This window comes from Notamacropus eugenii, chromosome 2 (assembly GCF_028372415.1).
Source record: "Notamacropus eugenii isolate mMacEug1 chromosome 2, mMacEug1.pri_v2, whole genome shotgun sequence".
Lineage (NCBI taxonomy): Eukaryota > Metazoa > Chordata > Mammalia > Diprotodontia > Macropodidae > Notamacropus > Notamacropus eugenii.
Genome location: NC_092873.1, coordinates 173,216,798 through 173,234,269, shown reverse-complemented (window position 1 = coordinate 173,234,269; position 17,472 = coordinate 173,216,798). Strand labels below are relative to the sequence as shown.

General features: G+C 38.9%; 1 protein-coding gene across 4 annotated transcripts in view; it reads right to left on the bottom strand.

The window, feature by feature from the left end:
* The window catches only part of KLHL32 (kelch like family member 32), a 296,021-nt gene extending 278,632 nt beyond the window's left edge, over nucleotides 1-17,389 (bottom strand). The window contains exons 1-2 of one of the 4 annotated variants that reach the window (XM_072642891.1): nucleotides 17,256-17,324; nucleotides 2,271-2,374 (exon numbers count right to left, since the gene is read on the bottom strand). The gene's annotated coding sequence lies outside the window, so the exon portion shown is untranslated. Of the gene's footprint in view, nucleotides 1-2,270; nucleotides 8,272-16,877; nucleotides 16,954-17,255 lie in introns of those variants that run through there. The other 3 variants (XM_072642889.1, XM_072642892.1, XM_072642890.1) reach the window with 3 other exon arrangements.
* Between the last annotated feature and the right edge of the window lie 83 nt (nucleotides 17,390-17,472).

Here is a 17,472-nt window from a genome sequence, read left to right as displayed (position 1 = left end):
AGTGTAGATGTAATTGTATGGGTGTTTTAAATATTCTGGTTCTCCAATGATATTCAAGAAGGCTTTTACTTTGTTCAATGTTTTTATCTGTATCTTGTTTCATCTTAAATTCTACAGTTGTAATGTGCATTTCTTTGTTAGGCTGAGGAGTTATATGGAAAATAACTCTTCCATCTTGCTAATCATAATATCCTCATTGTATCCTCATGTTTTTTAGACCCTTTGCACAAAGCAAGAAAAAAAGGAGAAAAGGCCAAGTAAAGGCTTCAAGTTCTGGTTTTGCCACTTACTACCTATAACACTGAACAAGTTACTTTCTCATCATGGGCCTCAGTTTCCTTCTTTGCAAAACCAGGAAATTTGTCTGGATGTTCCTAAGGTTCCTTCTAGCTCTAATTCTTTATGATTCTCCAGGATACAGTCTGAAAATATCATTAAATGACCAACAATAATAACATATTAGCAAACACATCCAGACTAAACATAATCAGCATGTGTAAATGGTTTTTTGTTTCCTTTTTCTATCTGAAAAGTGGGAAGTTGATTAGAGATGAGAAAAACTACTAAGCAAGGAGGACTACCATCATTGAGAAAGGAAATGGGCCTCAAGTGATAATTCTGGAAATACAGCATCCCACTTTCCCAATCTTGCACCCTTTTTACCTTTAACTGTGTTCAGACATATAACAGCTTGCATAAATATATTATTGTTCCATGCATCTCCAACTTAGCTAAAATACTGCCACTCACTAGTGTGTGGCATAAGCCAACACCAATTTGAATTTTTGAAAATTTTTTTTTCCAACCACAGCTGTAACTGCCATAAACAAATATCATTCCTGTAGGATTAATGAAATGAAATATCATTGTAGAGGTAATAAATATTCTAAATATGCTTAGTTTTCATTCTGTTTAAAAATCTTATTCCTTAGCATTTTCTTTTTATTCTACCTCCATTATGATTATTTTTCTATTTTTAAATAACCTGTAAATTTTCTCTCTGGTAGCACTATTCCTTTTTTTATATAGAGAGGCCCAAATTGTTGGTTCCTGCTACCTATGGGAAAAATCAACTAAACCAAACTGCAGTCATTAGTCTCAGAGCAGGATTTAAATCAGGGCAAACATAAGCAGTTTGATCTAATAGTAAAGGACGTAAAAGTCAATTCCCTGTCGATAATATTCTAAGGAAAACTTTGGACCCATAAAGAAAATACAAGCATAAGAGAACAACGTAGTCAATGACAACAATCACATAAAGTGGAGGTGTCAAACATACAGATACAAGGCTCCACAACACTCTAGAATGCAACTTGAACACGATCAAAACATAATTAGAAAATATTTAACAAAGTAAATAAAAATACAATACAAGAGAAAATGTCAATTTGTGGTTTTCTAAGTTAATGTCAAATGCCATTTTTATTTGAGTTTGACATCATTAATGGAAAAGAAAAAACACTAAAAGACATGATAATTCAGATTATTACAATATTCAAATTTGACTTCAGATAAATGTTATAATACCAGCAGATGTGGTTGACAAGTCAAGTTTTTCCTTGTTTTTGGTAAAAAAAAAAAAGAAAAGAAAAAAAAGGAGGGCTCTATTTGGAGAAGGGAAAGTAGTAAGTGATAATAATTTATAAAACATTATTTTTAAAGGATACTACAGGGACTAATGCAGAATGAAAACAGTGCCCCAAAGAAATGCACAGTCAAGGCTACTTGATAAATGCTTTTTTTTTTTCAGAAAGAAGTTCTGTTTATGATGATGAATGAGAAAAGATTAAATTCCTGAGTAGTGAATGAAATCAAATTCATCCCATCTTCATTATATAAATAAGAATCTTTTTTTTGCTTGCATGCCTGTATCTGTTTGACTTTTTATTATTTATTCTGCAAATTTGACCACCTGACCTTCCCATGCAGTCATTATCAACAACACCCATGCTAAGAAAAACATCCGAGTCAGCAGCTGTGGACTGTGACCATTACTTCCCACAATTAAGGACAGATGGCCTAGCAGATGATTTTGGCAGAGTCTGACCAAATGCTAACCACCTAATGATGGCTGGGACATCACAACCATCTGATGGTAAACCCAGCTTCCCTGTGAAAATGGCTGTCATCTGTCGAAGCTTCACTCTGCAGCCATCTCTCCCCTACATCAGCAATGTTACTTGTGTGTACTGCCCCAGTCTCTGCAATTTTAGCTTGTAATTCTCCTGTTACTTCAAAGGGGGGCTCCTTTAGAGCAGAAACTGTCTTACCTTTTTATCTGTATTCACTCTGATCCCCCTGCTTTGCACACAGCAAGCACTTCATAAATGCTTTGCTTATTCATTCATTCTTAGAGATACATGATGATCTTCACCTGATATAGTAGGAAAAATGCATTTAGTAAAAAGCAAGTCCAATTCTTGCCATTATCACATAATTTTTAATTTAGTATTCTGGGAGTTGTTAAGGCAGGATAAAAACATTGCTAGGAATTAAAAAACTTAACTGGGATATGGATTAAGCTGACCAGCAACCAAGACAATGCCAAAGAAACTGATATACTCCTTTTAATAACAATAGCTAAAATACACACAAACTGAAACTTCAAAATAACTCCTCTAAATTATACTGCTGACAATCCACATCATCATCTGTGATCCTGGTCATCTCTGTAAGTGTTAGAAACACTTATTAATCCTGTAAGCCTCCTAATTTTCTGATTAAGAAACTCCCTCCTCTAAAATCCCAACCCCCTCAAACTCCCTACTGATTGTAAATGCAACTAAAGCCAATAACAGAAGAAGAATCCACACACCTGTCGCTAAAACATGAATCCAGAGCACTGCTAAAAACCCTCACAAAAGAGCTGCATCTTCCTTGGGACTCAGTATGGACAAAGTATTGATTCTGAAAAGTCAATTCAAACCTTGGAGCCAGGGAAGGCTTTATAAAAGAGCAAACAAAAAAGCTGTATCTCCAAACAATTATCTCTTTGCAACCAAAACCCTGCTTTGGAAATATGTTATTCTTGCAAAAGCAACAGCAGGGACCAAAAATTAGCTAACAGCTAGAAAGGAGTTTGGTTAGGACAGAACTGCTGGTATTATGTAACTGTATACACTTACAACTTAATAAATATTTGTTGAATGAATGAATGAAAAAGAAATTTGACCTTAGACTTGATTTCTTTTGCTATCCTTTGCAAAGGTGATTGGAAAAATAAAGGAAGGGTGGAAGGGAGGGAAATGACTGAATCAAGAAAAAAAAAATACTTTGTGAGAAGAGTGCAAAGAACCAAGGTCCAATCTGTGGTGGCACTGGCATAGTAGGGCTTCGAGGTGAACCTCTATTCTGTGTGGGGGACAGGAGCTGGACACCAGTCCTCTAGGACAGGTCACCAAAAGCAGTATCACTGGAGGGGAGGGAAAACAAGGGGGAAGGGGAAGGGAACGAGTACAGGGAATGGGAGGGAGAACATCCCTAGGGCACCTGGGAAGTGATAACCTATAACCTAGCTTCAGCCTAAAACCATACACTGTATTTCACTGCATAATCGTCATAGATTTTATACCAATTTTTTTCAAAAACAGGGGTGTATGACCATTATATATGAAGCTTCAAAGAACCCTGTAATTGTGCTGGTATTACTTTAAAAATCATTTATTACTAACCTATATCGCTGGCAGATGAACTGTACAGTCTAGCTACCAAGAAGCAAGTTCTCCCATTCGTATCACATAACTTCCTCATGGGCAGCTTGGCCTGCCCCCTGCTTCCCTGGCACCTTTGGCTCTTCGCTGGATGGAGTGACAATACTGTTAGTATTGCAGCGCTCTAAACAAATATGCTTACGTTGAACATGCACTGAGAATTCTAGGCCCAAGGTTCACAATGCACGAGAGATAAATGCATACTCATAACCCACTAGTGACTATACTGCTGCTCTGTTTACCCTTTAAGCAGTGAGACACACAGGATTATACCATGCAACTATGCAAGGAAAGGTTATAAACCAATTTTTGGACTGAAAAACGAGGCAGCGAAAGTATCTAATGGATGGTACCAAGTTATTATACTCTCCCTAAGAAGAATGCTCCTCATAAAGGCATTTGGCATGACTAACAGGGGCATTTGGACAACAAGAGGATATATATGTAGACAGTATTCTGAAATGCAACAAACATATAGGCAACACAGAACGAGGAATACAATGAAATGAAACACAGTTAAAAGGATATGTAGCATGGCTATAATCTTCTTGGAAATGACTGGAAAGAGCAATCCAGCTTAGTGGGCATGGCTTTATTAAAGCCATGAAGCAAACAGTGGGTATCAAAGATATGGTCAAAATAGCAGCAGGATCTGAATATAAAGGTTACAGCCAGAAGAGATCTCATAAGTCATCAAGTCTAACCACTCCCCTTCACTTTACAGATTAGGACACTAAGATCCAAAGAAGTTAAATAACTTGGCCAAGGTCACACAAGCAGTAAGTTATGACAAATCCTGAATTTGAAAATTTTACATATATCTGGAGGCATTAAGACCAAGTTTTTTCAAACCATATCCACTAACGATGAGCAACAGCCATCAAAAAAGTGATAGTACATAACTCAGAATGGGCACATTTAGCCCTGACCACCCAAAAGAAGATAAAAAGAAGTAAGATCACAGATAAATGATATTTCTGATAACATGAATGGCACACTTCATTACAACATTTTCCTATGACTCCTGATCACAAGTCAATAGCTGTATATTCTCCATGATGTTAGTATAGGAATGACCGATGAAAAATTTTAGTCTCAGAATAATCTTATGTACAAGAAAGTCTTGTCATAGGAATAACATTTTTAACACTAGACCACTAAACAGCAGCCTGCTTTCAGGGGAAATGGTACACTATGAAGCAAAGCCAAGAATATTGTGGCAATTATAAAATCAGTATCCAGTGTCCATTCATTTGGTTACCTTGATTAAGAACATTTTTTTTATTAAATAAGAACTTTCCCTTTGAGGGGAAAGGAACATAGAAAAGATGAAAGTGAGGGAGAAGCCAAGGAGCCAGATGCAGTATCATTTCACATTAAAAGCATACCTTCTTCTAAGGGTAAAACCCAATTATGTAGTAACAATTACTCATTTAGGGGGACTATATACAAGGATAAGAACAGCTTCACTTTTCTCATAATATATAAGATCAAGTTTTTCACCCTGATAAGAAAATGTAATGTCCTTACCACATCAGAATATTTTACTATATTTTAATGGATTAGGGGATGATGAAGATAAAGATGAGAAGAGGTATGCCTCTTGGCTGAAAAAGATCATAACTCTAAGAGGAAATGGCATTGGCTAAGTTTCCATTTTTTTTTTCCTAAACTATTTGCAAGGAGGTGTCTTGCTTGGATTTCATCCGTATGGGGAATCCGTATGCAAATCAGCCTGTTTCTCTAAAATTTATAGATGAAAAGACTTGCCTGGGATTCAGAGTGATTTCCCATAGTCACAGAGCTACATCATGTAATCAGAAGAAAGGCTTGTACTCAAGTATTCCTAATTCCAAAGATGATCCACTACCCACTAGACACCTTAGTCTGGCAGACAATGTTGAATGAATGGTATTTTTCAACACCAACTGGGGACTGGTTAGACTTGTTGATTTACAAAGTCTATTCTGGCTCTATATCTATGATTTTATGACCTTCGCTGACTTGTGAACACACAATTATAATGTTCAGATCATGATGCCATTTGACTTCTCTTTGATTCTCACCGCTTGCCCTATGGCTTTAATAAAAAAAAAAAAAAAAGCTGCCCCACCTTTTGCTTCTGCAGGTCAACCTGGACTGCCTGTTCCAGTCATTTTACCACTGTTGAATCCTATATTTATTTATTTCAGACCTGAGGGTCTCTGAGCTCCACTTAAGTTCTAACTTTATGATCCTACGATCCCTTACAGCTCTAGATCCCATGAACGTATGACAACAAAGGTTTTCTTTTACTTCATTTGAAAATAAACTTCTTTTGTTATGAATTTTAGCCTTGGAATTGAAAAAATGATGCCTCAGGCAAAGCCATGATTATCAAAGATAACTTTGTGCTGATCTAATAGTTTCTATTCAAGTTTGCAAGCTGCCCCTTTCTTAACAGTTTTTAGATAGTTTCACTGGTCTAACATGACATGCTTATAACAAGTTAGATAAAGATCATTCATTTATTTTAACATGTATGAAACAAACATGGCAGAGAAAAGCAAATATAACAAACTCTGAGATGAAATCTGGAAAAGGTTCATGCCTATTATCACCAACATGGAACAATAGGGTACATCCATCACTTGGAATTGACAGTAAACAAGAGGAATTCAACATGAAAATCACTAAGATGGAGAGCAAAATGGTCTGAGATAAGCTACAAATATCTATTTTCCCAATTAGAAAATGCTGTAAAATCAGCTATGAGGATGACTGAGTTAAGTAGAAAAAAGTAATTGGGAAACATGGTAAAACTGGAATACCTCAAAAGAGGCAAAGAGAAGCAAAGTAGTGTATATAGTAGAGGTGAAGCTACAATAGGTCATCAGCATCTAAAGGTATCCAGGATCCAGATCGAGAGCCAGAGAAGTACAGGGAGGAGACAAAGGAGAGACCATGCTAACAAAAATCATTTATTTAACTTTTAACTTAAGTAATAAAATTTTTTAAAAAGCTGATTAACCTCTGCACAATGCCTTTCATTTTCCTTATGTAAAAAATTCTAACAACCAAACTTTTGTCCAATACCACCTATAGCCCAATTTTGGAAAAGGATTTTACTCTTGCACATTTGCTGATAACATAACTTTCCAATGCAAACCAAAAGTTTAAATGATTTCACTGGTAGCTACACCAGTCAGTCATGCACAAAATGCAATGATTAATAGCAGTGTCATCCTGAGTGTACACAGGATCAAATGGCCAGGGGTATATGTTGGTAAATGTTTAACAAGTGACTCTCCGAGGAAAAAAAAATGTGCCCATGACACATTTTTAAACTTAGTCTTCATTTTTAACATTTTCTCCCTCAAATTTTTAAATTTTTATGTTAAATAGTATTTTATTTTTTTCAATTACAGGTAAAGATAGTTTTCAACAATCATTTATTATAAGATTTTGAGTTTCAAATTTTTTCTCCTTCCCTCCCATCCCCCCTCCCCAAGATGGCAAATAATCTGATATAGGTTACACATGTGGAATAATGTAAACATATGTCCAACATTAGTCACCTTGTAAAAGAAGAAAAGAAACAAAAAATGAAAAATAGTGAAAACAGTATGTTTCGATCTGCACTCAGACTCCATAGTTCTTTCTCTAGAGATTTTCTTCTTCACTTTTAAGTCTAGCAATCAATAAAACAATAACTCAAGCTCTGACCTTGCAGGTTTCCAAGGTGTAAATACTCAAGCTGAAGTTCTCACTACAAATGCCAGGCCCCTGAAAATAATGACCAAATCTTAGACTCAGAAAGGAGCCTAGCAGTTTTCTTCCCAATCCACTCCCCAACACACAGACACTCCATTCAGGAGTCTCTATAACATTCCAGAAAGCTGGTGATCCAATTTCACCTTGAAAACTACCAGTGACAGAGAGCTCACAACCTATGAAGTAGCCCATTTCAGTTATTTTTAACACTTCTAATAACTGGAAAGTTTTCCTGGAATTGAATTACAATGTCATAAGTTTCAAGTTGGAAGAGACCTCAGAGGAAATAGAGACCAACCTGAGGAAACTGAGGTCCGAAGACATTAAGTGATTTGCCCAGGATCACAAAACTTGTAAATGCCTAGAAGTAGGCACTGAATCCAACCTTTCCTGACTCCAAGTCCAAGGCTCTGTCTAATATGCTTCCACACTTCCTCCTGTTGAGGTTTAAATTTGGGTCACCAAAAACTGATGAGGTTCATGTAGAGATGTGGTTGGATGTCTCTGAAACATTTCAATGACTCAGATCGACTCCAAGCCAGTTGGAAAGATCTGTTATAGTTTGAGGTTTCACACTCTGGCAAGTAGCTAAGTCCCTTAGAGGAATTTTAGCCACCCCAGTAAGGCAAGACATACAATTTTATAGAAAATATGGTGCTGATTACACAATCAAAATTTACATAGAATATAGGAATACGATTAATATTAAAAAGGCAGGAGGAGTTTGTTAAAAGATTAGGTAATGGAGGAAGGGTCCTGGCCTCAGTGGAACTACGCACGTGGCTACCCATAATGCATACAGTTAGGATGCATGCATATATATATATATATATACATATATGTATATGTATATGTATACACACACACATATGGTAATGATATTATAATAAGCCTCTCTACATCGTAAATTTATTCTAGGTCAGTTCCTTACTATTACTGCACAGCACTACTGTAGGGTGGGCTCCTTCTACAGCTTGGTGGTCAAGCGTCCTGCTCTACATACTGGTGGAGCTGTTTTCTGATTGAGTATTGTGGCCCTGTCTAGGACTAGATGGATGTTGGGATAGTGGTTGAATACAATGTTTCTGTGGGAACTATGAGGAATAGGTCTGAGGGCAGAGCCTAGGTAGAGGCAACGGCTGGGTTCCCACGTTTGCCATTTCTGTGAGAACTATGAGTTTCAAGGACACACCTGTTGTTCTAGTGAGCAGTGAGGCATGTACGAAGAAGTTAGGACATTGGTGGGGGGTGGGGAGAGACTAGGCAGATACAATGGGTCTTCAGGAGAGGTATATAATGAAGTTAGAATATTGGGGTAGGGGGCAGCCCTTCTGGGACTCTATCACTCCCTAATGAAAATCACCAAATCTGCAACTCCTATTCTTTGATCCTAAAATCTCCCCTCTGAAATAAGATAGAATTTGTTTAATCCAGGAATTCTTAATCTTTTTTGTATCATGGACACTTTTAGGCATTTCAAAGAATTCTGTGGACTCCTTAGAATAATGTTTTAAAATTAATAAAATAACATATATAGGATTACAAATTACAAGAGGAAATCAGTTATATTGAAATACAAATTATAAAAAATATTAACTAAGCCTCTGGTCTAATTCTTTTTCTCTACAGGACAGTCTTTCAAAATTTTAATGACAACTATCCTACAGTTTCTAAATCTTTATTCCTATTAAGTTTTTCTAGTTCCTCCAATCATTCTATATGACATTATTTTCACCCTGGTTACTCTACTCTGGATACACACTAGGTTGTCAGCATACCTCTTACAATGTGCTTCCTAGTACTAAACAATGATACATCAAATATGGTACTACCAGTGAAGAGTATGCCACCTTTTACGTGGGCATTGTGCTCTGTTAATTCAGTCTAAGGAGGTATCAATTTTTGGCAGTTACCTCATTTATTCACACTGGGTTTTTTTCAAATAAGACCCTTAGGTTACATAAACTGCCAAGCAGTTAGGTCTCTTGGTCCTATGCTGGTATAGTCCAGGATTTTGCATTTATACTTATTAAATTTCATACTGTTGATTTCATCCAAATGTTGTACCCTGTCAAAAAATAATTCAAATGTTATTACCTAAGCCTTAGCTATGCTTTCCAGCTGTGAACCATCTGCCAATTTGATAATCACATATTCATATAAGTCCTTGATTTAAAATTTGTTGAAATTAAGAGGTTCCCAATGAGAGCCCAATGGTGCACCACTGGAGATCTCATGCTATGCTAACATTGATTCATTAATCAATGCTCTTGGCAAAAGGTTTCTCAAAGAGTGATAAATCCATCCAACTGTCCTGCTCTTCTTTTTAAAAATGCTTTTGTGCACAAAGACATCATAAAAGACTTTATTTATTGTTTACTTAAACCATGATATACCCTTTCTATGACATTCTCCTTGATCTACAAATCTAGGGTCCCACTGGCCTAGGCCTTGTATCCTAGAGTTAACCTGAGGAAGTGTGTGTGTATGTTCGTCCTTTGTTGCCAAAGAAGACCGTGCCATCAGAGAAATAATGGCATGACTTGTACTTGACTTTGTTTTGAGTGAGGGAGGGCTGTGCAGGTCACCAGCCTCACTTCTCCTCCAGAGCCATCTGAATCCAGTGATCAGATATTCATCAGGATGACTGGAGATGACCCAGGATGAGGCAATTGGGGTTAAGTGACTTGCCCAAGGTCACACAGCTACTGAGTGTCAAGTGTCTCAGGTAAGATTTGAACTCAGGTCCTCCTGACTCCTGCACTGGTGCTCTATCCACTACACAAGCTGAAGCCACTTGTATCAACAAAATCTGAACACTCAAGGGTTAGGGTGTACAGTACCTACCTCTGAGGGAAATCTATTCCACCTGTGAACCACTTCTATTGCTAGACATTTTCCCTACATTCATCTTAAATCTGTCTTTCTGCCACTTCCACCCACAAATTTCAGTTCTATCCTCAAGGAAAGGGGTAATTAAAGTGGAATCCATGAGTCTTTAAAAATATTTTTATAACTATTTCTACATAATTAATCCCCTTTGTAATCCTATGTATTTTATTTTATTCATTTAGAAACACTACTTTGAGAAGGGTTCTCTAGGCTTCACAAGACTTCCAGAAAGGCCCACTACCCCAAAAAAGGCTAAGAACTCATGGTCTAAAGCAAAGCAGAATAATCCAAGTCTCTCTTCTACATGGAAATACTTCAAATACTTAAAGCCAGTTAACATGCCTCCTCTGAATCTTCTTCAAGATGAACATGCCTTGTACTTTCTAATTAAAATTTTAAAAAATATTTATGAAGTACCTACTACACTGAAGGCATTGTAGTAAATACTGAGGATATAAAGACAAAAATGAAGCCATCCCTGCCCTCAGAATGCTTACATTCTACTGAGAGAATATGACATGTACATAGATAAATTACACTTATGAAATAATTCAAAGAGTGGCAGAGTATGAACTGAGAGGCATCAAAAAAGCTTCCAATACTTAATTTCTGAAAACTTGAGCATTCTAAGAAGGGGTGGGTAGCAAGGAAGTACTGCCTTCCAAGCATCAGGAATGCACAAGCCTGGGCTATGTTGAATTCAGGAAATAGCAGATCATTCTTGCTAGAAGATGGAGTATCTGAAGGGAAGTATTATGAAATATCACAGAGTGAAACAAGATAAGGCTTCTATTTTCAAAGGGTTTTTGCAGAATCCATTGGCAAACTGACAGATACAACAGCAGCCAAGAGACCTGACCTTGGTAAAACCAGAGCCGGGCTAGCTCTTTAAGAAAGATGTTGCAAAACCCAAGTAAGAGAGCACTGCCACCATAAAAGGTTACACATGAAGAAGGTACAGCCATTAATCATAGAACAAGATAAAAGTACATTCGTGAGGGAAAAGATTAAAGTTATCATTCTTTTTCATTTTTCTTATATTCAAAAATATTTCCAGCTGCCATGTCCCCTTAAATTATAAAATGCAGAAGCAAGTGAAATCAAACCTTTCCCTAGACACCTGTTAAGGTTTTGAAACTCATTATGCAATAAAATAACCCTGGAAATATCTACTTCTATGTTCCTTTTAACTATTTCATTACTGTTTTGTTTCATTTTATCACTTTTATAAAAAACTATTAATCATCCCATTTTGTGCTCTCTTTAAATTATGCAAGCAGTTTCAAATTCTTTCTAGAAATAAGTCAGATATAAATAGTAAATAAAAATAAGAAATTATCTTCTGAGTTTTGTTTTCATTCCTTCACTTGTCATCATATTCTCTTTATCACAAAGTTTATGAGACATAATGTTAATATACACACACATATATGTATATATATACATATGTATATATATACACACACACAATGCTTACTCATAAACCCTTATTGTTACTCACAAACTTTCTTACTGTTTTAGGAAAAGAAACCTATGAAGTTTGCAGACTTTCATTCTATTTGTAGACACAAGATAAAGGTCTGGAACTTTAGCAATGACATAATCTAGCTCCTTCATTTTCCAGGTGAGAAAACAAAGGTGGAGAGGCTAGGTGGCTTGCCCAAGGTTGCAGAGCTAATAAGATAGCTAATCGTTGTTGTTCAGTTGTTTTCAGTTGAGTGTGTCCCTTCATGACCTCATTTGGAGTCTAGTAAGTGTCTGAGACTATCAGACTGGTCCTCCTGACTCCAGGTCTGGCACTCTCTCCATTATAATGCCCTCAAAACAGCTAAGCTGTGATTCCACCCCAGGTCTTCTGACTCCACATCCAGCATTGTTTTTACTATAATGCACTGCTTCCTCCCACTGTTGTACTTCAATTTATTTAAGTAGAGGCAGGAGATTCAAGTTCAGCTCAGCATAAATCCTGATAGTCTTACTACACCATAAAATTATGGCAAGGTTCCATCTGTGCATGCTGTGTGAGGACCACCCTACCTAAAGTACAACAAGATTCATCCCTGGTGATGAATTTTTCAGCCTGGGAACTCTTCCTATTACATCACAGGACCTGTTCTCACACTGAAGAGTAAACAGTCTGAAGACAAACACTGCAAATGAACAATGAGTGGGGCCCAGAATTGACCAGAAAGAGGCGAGCAGGCTGGACTGCCTTTGCAAATGACCTCACCCTTCTCTCTGGGTAGGGGGAAGGAGCATCTTTTTCACAACAATCTTCCAGTACTATCGTACGACTGTAAGTCAAAAGTGTCTTATGAAAGAAAATGAGGAAGACTCTAAGATCAATGGAGCCCTGTATGAGCAGGCAACATATCACGAAAAAGAAGTCATGAAGAAGCAGTATAAAGGATGTTATTAAAGAAATGCATTATTGAAAAAGAAGATGGACTGATCATTTGGCAAGAACAAGAAACAGTTGACGGAAAGCCCACGTACTCCACTGGTAGCCTAACAATGTTAAAAGACAGTGAAAACCCCACCTATCACACTGGGCCTCATTGGAGAGCATGGAAGGAGTATCACAAAAGTAGGCATGGTATGAGAGGGGCATCCCTGGAAGAAATCCCCATATCAATAAGCTCACACATTCATTCGAGACTTTGACCCTGGCAACTCCCCATATCACAAACTTCTTCTGCATTTCTTATCTTACATCTCAATAAAACATAAATCCAAGAAACTGAGTAAATTATAAGTCTTCACTTTCATCAAATTCTGAAATTCCTAAATAGTCTTTTGTTGTCACAAGTACAATGAAGAATCTTGTGAAAGTTCAGAAATTAGGTTTATGCTTTGCAGAAGAGGGTATGATGTTTGTTTTTTACAACTACTTTTTCCACCCTTGAAGTCACGGGACCATAAGGAAATCCAAGGTAACCAAACTCCCTCTACAAATGTACTTTCTGTGTGATCATAGTCTTAGAAAGTTTCCTAGGGTACTGAGAAGAATCATATACCTAGACTGTGTCAGAGGCAGGTCTTGAGCCCAGGTCTTTCTGGCTCCAAGGCCACCTCTCTATTCACTATCCTGCCCCTACCATTATAACACATACCAAGAAACTTTCAACTAACAAAGCAGTAGGGCTGTTACAAAATTCTGGGTAAGAAAAGAATCATTTAACAAAAACAGTTGTCCCCATGCATTATCAACTTCTGGTCTCTCTCTCAGGCCAACCTGTCTATGACCAATCGGCCAAAGAAAGAAAAGTCCAAGGTCAATGTGGTTAATTCACAAAGCAACAATTCACTAAGACATAATCATATTTAAAGTACTACAGTCACACTGATTAGTATTGGTGACTTAAATGAGTGATACTATTGACATCTAAAAGGTCAAATTTAAAATTAAAAATTATTTTGACCAAAATGTTGCTTTATGACTGCATAATAACTTCATGTTTTCCTAGAACATCTAATAATTACATGGCATTTTTCTGCATGAACATCAAAGCTACTACATTAACTGACTGATTCTCACAATAACCAAATTATTGGACAGCAGATCTAATGAAGTCGATCATCCCATCTGGAAAAACAGACCTGTGAAGACTGATTCCTAAAAAGGCCCTGTAAGGTCTAGAAATCAAACAAATTTCTTGCTCCTAGTTCAGTACATTTAGACATACAATAGGACCTATCCTAGTATACAGCATAATAATATATAGTATAATAATAGTTTTTTTTAAAAAACTGGTTTTTTTAAAAAAAAGAATTTTGGACTTAACCTAATACTCAGAAAACCTCAAAATTCTATATTCTATGAAAGTCAATGCTCCATGGTATTAAGAGATTCTGAAAATCTTCAGAGAATCTAATGTTTTGTGTCTAGCATTCAGCAAGCTCTCACAAGAGAGCTCTTGATTATCCATACTAATGGAGAGGTAAAGAGGTAGAGATAATACAAAGTAGTAAATAGTCTTAAAATCATTTGTATCTTACTCTGGAGGGCAGGAAAAAGAAAAGAGGAAAACATACATGTATATGCAGAGAGACAGAGGGAGAGAGAGATACACACATGCATACATACACATATTGTTCACCTCAGCTGTGTGAAACCTTTATTCCCTTTCAATTCACGCTTGTTGTCATTCTCTTGGGATATCTGATTACAAGAGCTTCTAATTGTAAGATGGTCCAGTCAACAACCTTACATAATCCACAAAAGCTGAGGGTCATATTGATCATTGAGAATTAACTGTATAGTTTAAAAAATAATATATTCCAGCCACTTAGGCAAAAATTCATGAACAGGACTTAGAATCAGAAGAGACCTCCTAGAGTCAACATTTTCTAGACGTGGAAACTGAGGTCCAGAAATGTTAAACTGCTTGTCCAAGACAGTCAGACCTGAGTTCAAATACCACTTCAGACATTTACCAGTTGTATGATCCTGGGCAAATCACCCAACCTCACTGTTTCTTCATCTATAAAATGAGGTAGATGAACTCTAGCCTAACCTCTAAGGTCACTTCCAGCTTCAAATCTTTGTTCCTAGGATCCACAAGACAACTGCAAATTATTCAGGTTAGAAGTAGTGAAGGCCTGAATTAGCATAGCGGAAATAAAAAGAGGAGGGTAAATCTGAGCAATAATGGACACAGAATAGGACTTGAAAAATGATCACATATGTGGTGAGAATCAAAGATAATAAAGCCCAAGATAACAACTAGGTTAATAAGCCTGGGTGATTGAGAAAATGTTGGTATCATAAGAACAGGAAATTCAGGAGGAAGAACAAGTACAGGGACAAAAAGATGACTTTTTTGTTAGATTGAGCTTGAAATGCTGAGGGGAAAATATCAACTGGAAATGCAAAATTATTATTAGTAACATACAAGTATATCTCACTTCAAAACACAAGCCAATAGATGTGTTCTTGAAAAGCTGTAAACAAAACAAAATATTTGAAGTGGAATTATTTATTCATTTAACTTGTTTTCTGAGTTTCGGAGAAACTTTTTCTTTCTTTCTGAATGACCTCCAAAGGGTCTTTTCTCCCTCCTCTACTCCCACTGCACTGGTTTCTTGTTCCCTGGCTGTCTTTTGTAAAGGACACTTCAAAGTATCAGGATAACTCCAGCATTTAAAGGAACTCTATGACTCATCCTTTTCAAAAGCAAACAATTCTATTGGTAAAGTGAATCACCAAGCCTTAATATGCACAGTTTATACATTAGTTTTCTAAAATCAAGGCATATCTGTAATAAGATGGCTGATTTTGAAGCGAACAGAAATCAGAAAAATCCAAATTTCTGTGACTATATTGGCCGTAACTGCTTTTCCTTGCTCACAGTAGCATTCTATTACATTTTATCATATCTTGCTTCACATAAGTCATAGTCTAGCTTCCTAATTTAGCTTGTTTGCATCATTAATAAAACTATTGATTACAGGATCTATCCTCATCTAGTCTGTTTAGATTGAATAAAGCACTAAGAAAACCACTGTTTTGCTTTGTTTAAAAAATGGAACAAAGAAAAATGCAAGGCCAAACCAAAATAAACACTGACTTCAGTGCCTGCCATTGGGTATGTACTAGGTAAGGAGGGTCAGGGATGAAGGAATTACAGTTAATATTCCAAAACGTAGATTTCGTATCCTGTACTGGTCCTCGCAGTTCATATATTACAGGCCAAACCAACATGCACCTGAGGCAATACAGTGAAAAACTGTAACTCGGGTGACAAGAAACGCAGGCAAAAACACTTGCCGGAGTTAGTGGGCATGTTTGTCAGGCTATGGTAAAAATTAAAGCCATTAAAGGTACAACCAACCAGCTTCCCCTGCCCTCCTTTGAGAAGCAGTGCCCTCCAGGTGTGCCCTGTACCTGTCAGGGGCCCACCTCACAGAGGCTCGCTGCAAAGTTGGCAGCACTTGTTCATGTTTCTAAAACAGAGCACTCCAACTTGTGAGCCACTTCTGCCCGGGCTCCAGAAGGATGGTGAAGAAACAAAAACAAACTAAGCTGTCAGAATAGAGCGAGAGAGACCACCCAGGGCTTGGGGGAAACTGACCAGGAGCAAAGGCTCAGGACGACTGGACAGAGGCGCAGCAGCCCCGGTGACGGGCACCCCCCCCCCCCCCCCCGGGCATAGACCCGGGTGCGGGCGTGCGGTGAGGACGCCATGCCGCTCCTGACACCCGGGGCACGGCCCTCGCGGGGAGGGCCCGGACGACTTCAGACCCCCTCCGCCCCGAGTGTGCGTCCGTATGCACACATGAGCACACACGTAAACACGGGAGCGTGCACACAGGCTCCTCCGAAGTGCTGTCCCTAACACGGGCCATGCGTGTGAACATCCGTGGGTCGGGAACATGCGCCTGATTCTCCAGAGCGTGGCCCCCTCGAACCACGAGCTCTAATTAGAGGACGCCAACAGCGGCGTCTGTGGTCAGCCCGGACTTTCTAACAGTCCGGCCGTCCCCTCAGGCCCCCACCCCCACCCCCGGACCGGTCCGAACCGTCTCCAAGTTGAAGGAAAACGCTGTCTGAGCACTTCAGCACCGCGCGGGGCCTCCGAGGAGAGGAGGCTGGACTCCCCCCACCTCCGAAGTCACCCTAAGAAGGGTTCTTCGTATGGATGTTTAATGGGGTCTCCCCGACAACCAGAGGCAGCACGTCTTACGCCCGGCGGCCGGGGAGAGCCAACTCCAAGGTGGCAAGAACTAAGTGGAGCAGTGGTTTCCCGGCGCTGCCCAGCCCCTGCCCCTGCCCCGGAGTCGGGCTCGGGCTCGGGCTCCTCCTCCCGCCGGGCTACGGCCTGCCTCCTCCCCAGCTCCTCCACCTGTTTGCCGGCGTCGATGCTGAGCAGGTTGGAAAGCAAAAAGAGGCGTGCTTACCCGAGGGCAGGGATCCGTCTGATTAGGTAACGGCGGCGGCGAGGGTGGCCGTGGGTGGCGGCGGCGCCGACACCAGCCTCCGACCTCTCCCGGAGCGAACCAAGGCACAAAGGGCCGGGGCCGAGCCCCGCGAGGCTGCGGAGCCGGCGGGGAGCGCGGAGCCTGCCTCTCCTCTCCGGTTTGCCGAGCCAGCTGCGCCGAGCGAGGGGCGAGCGGG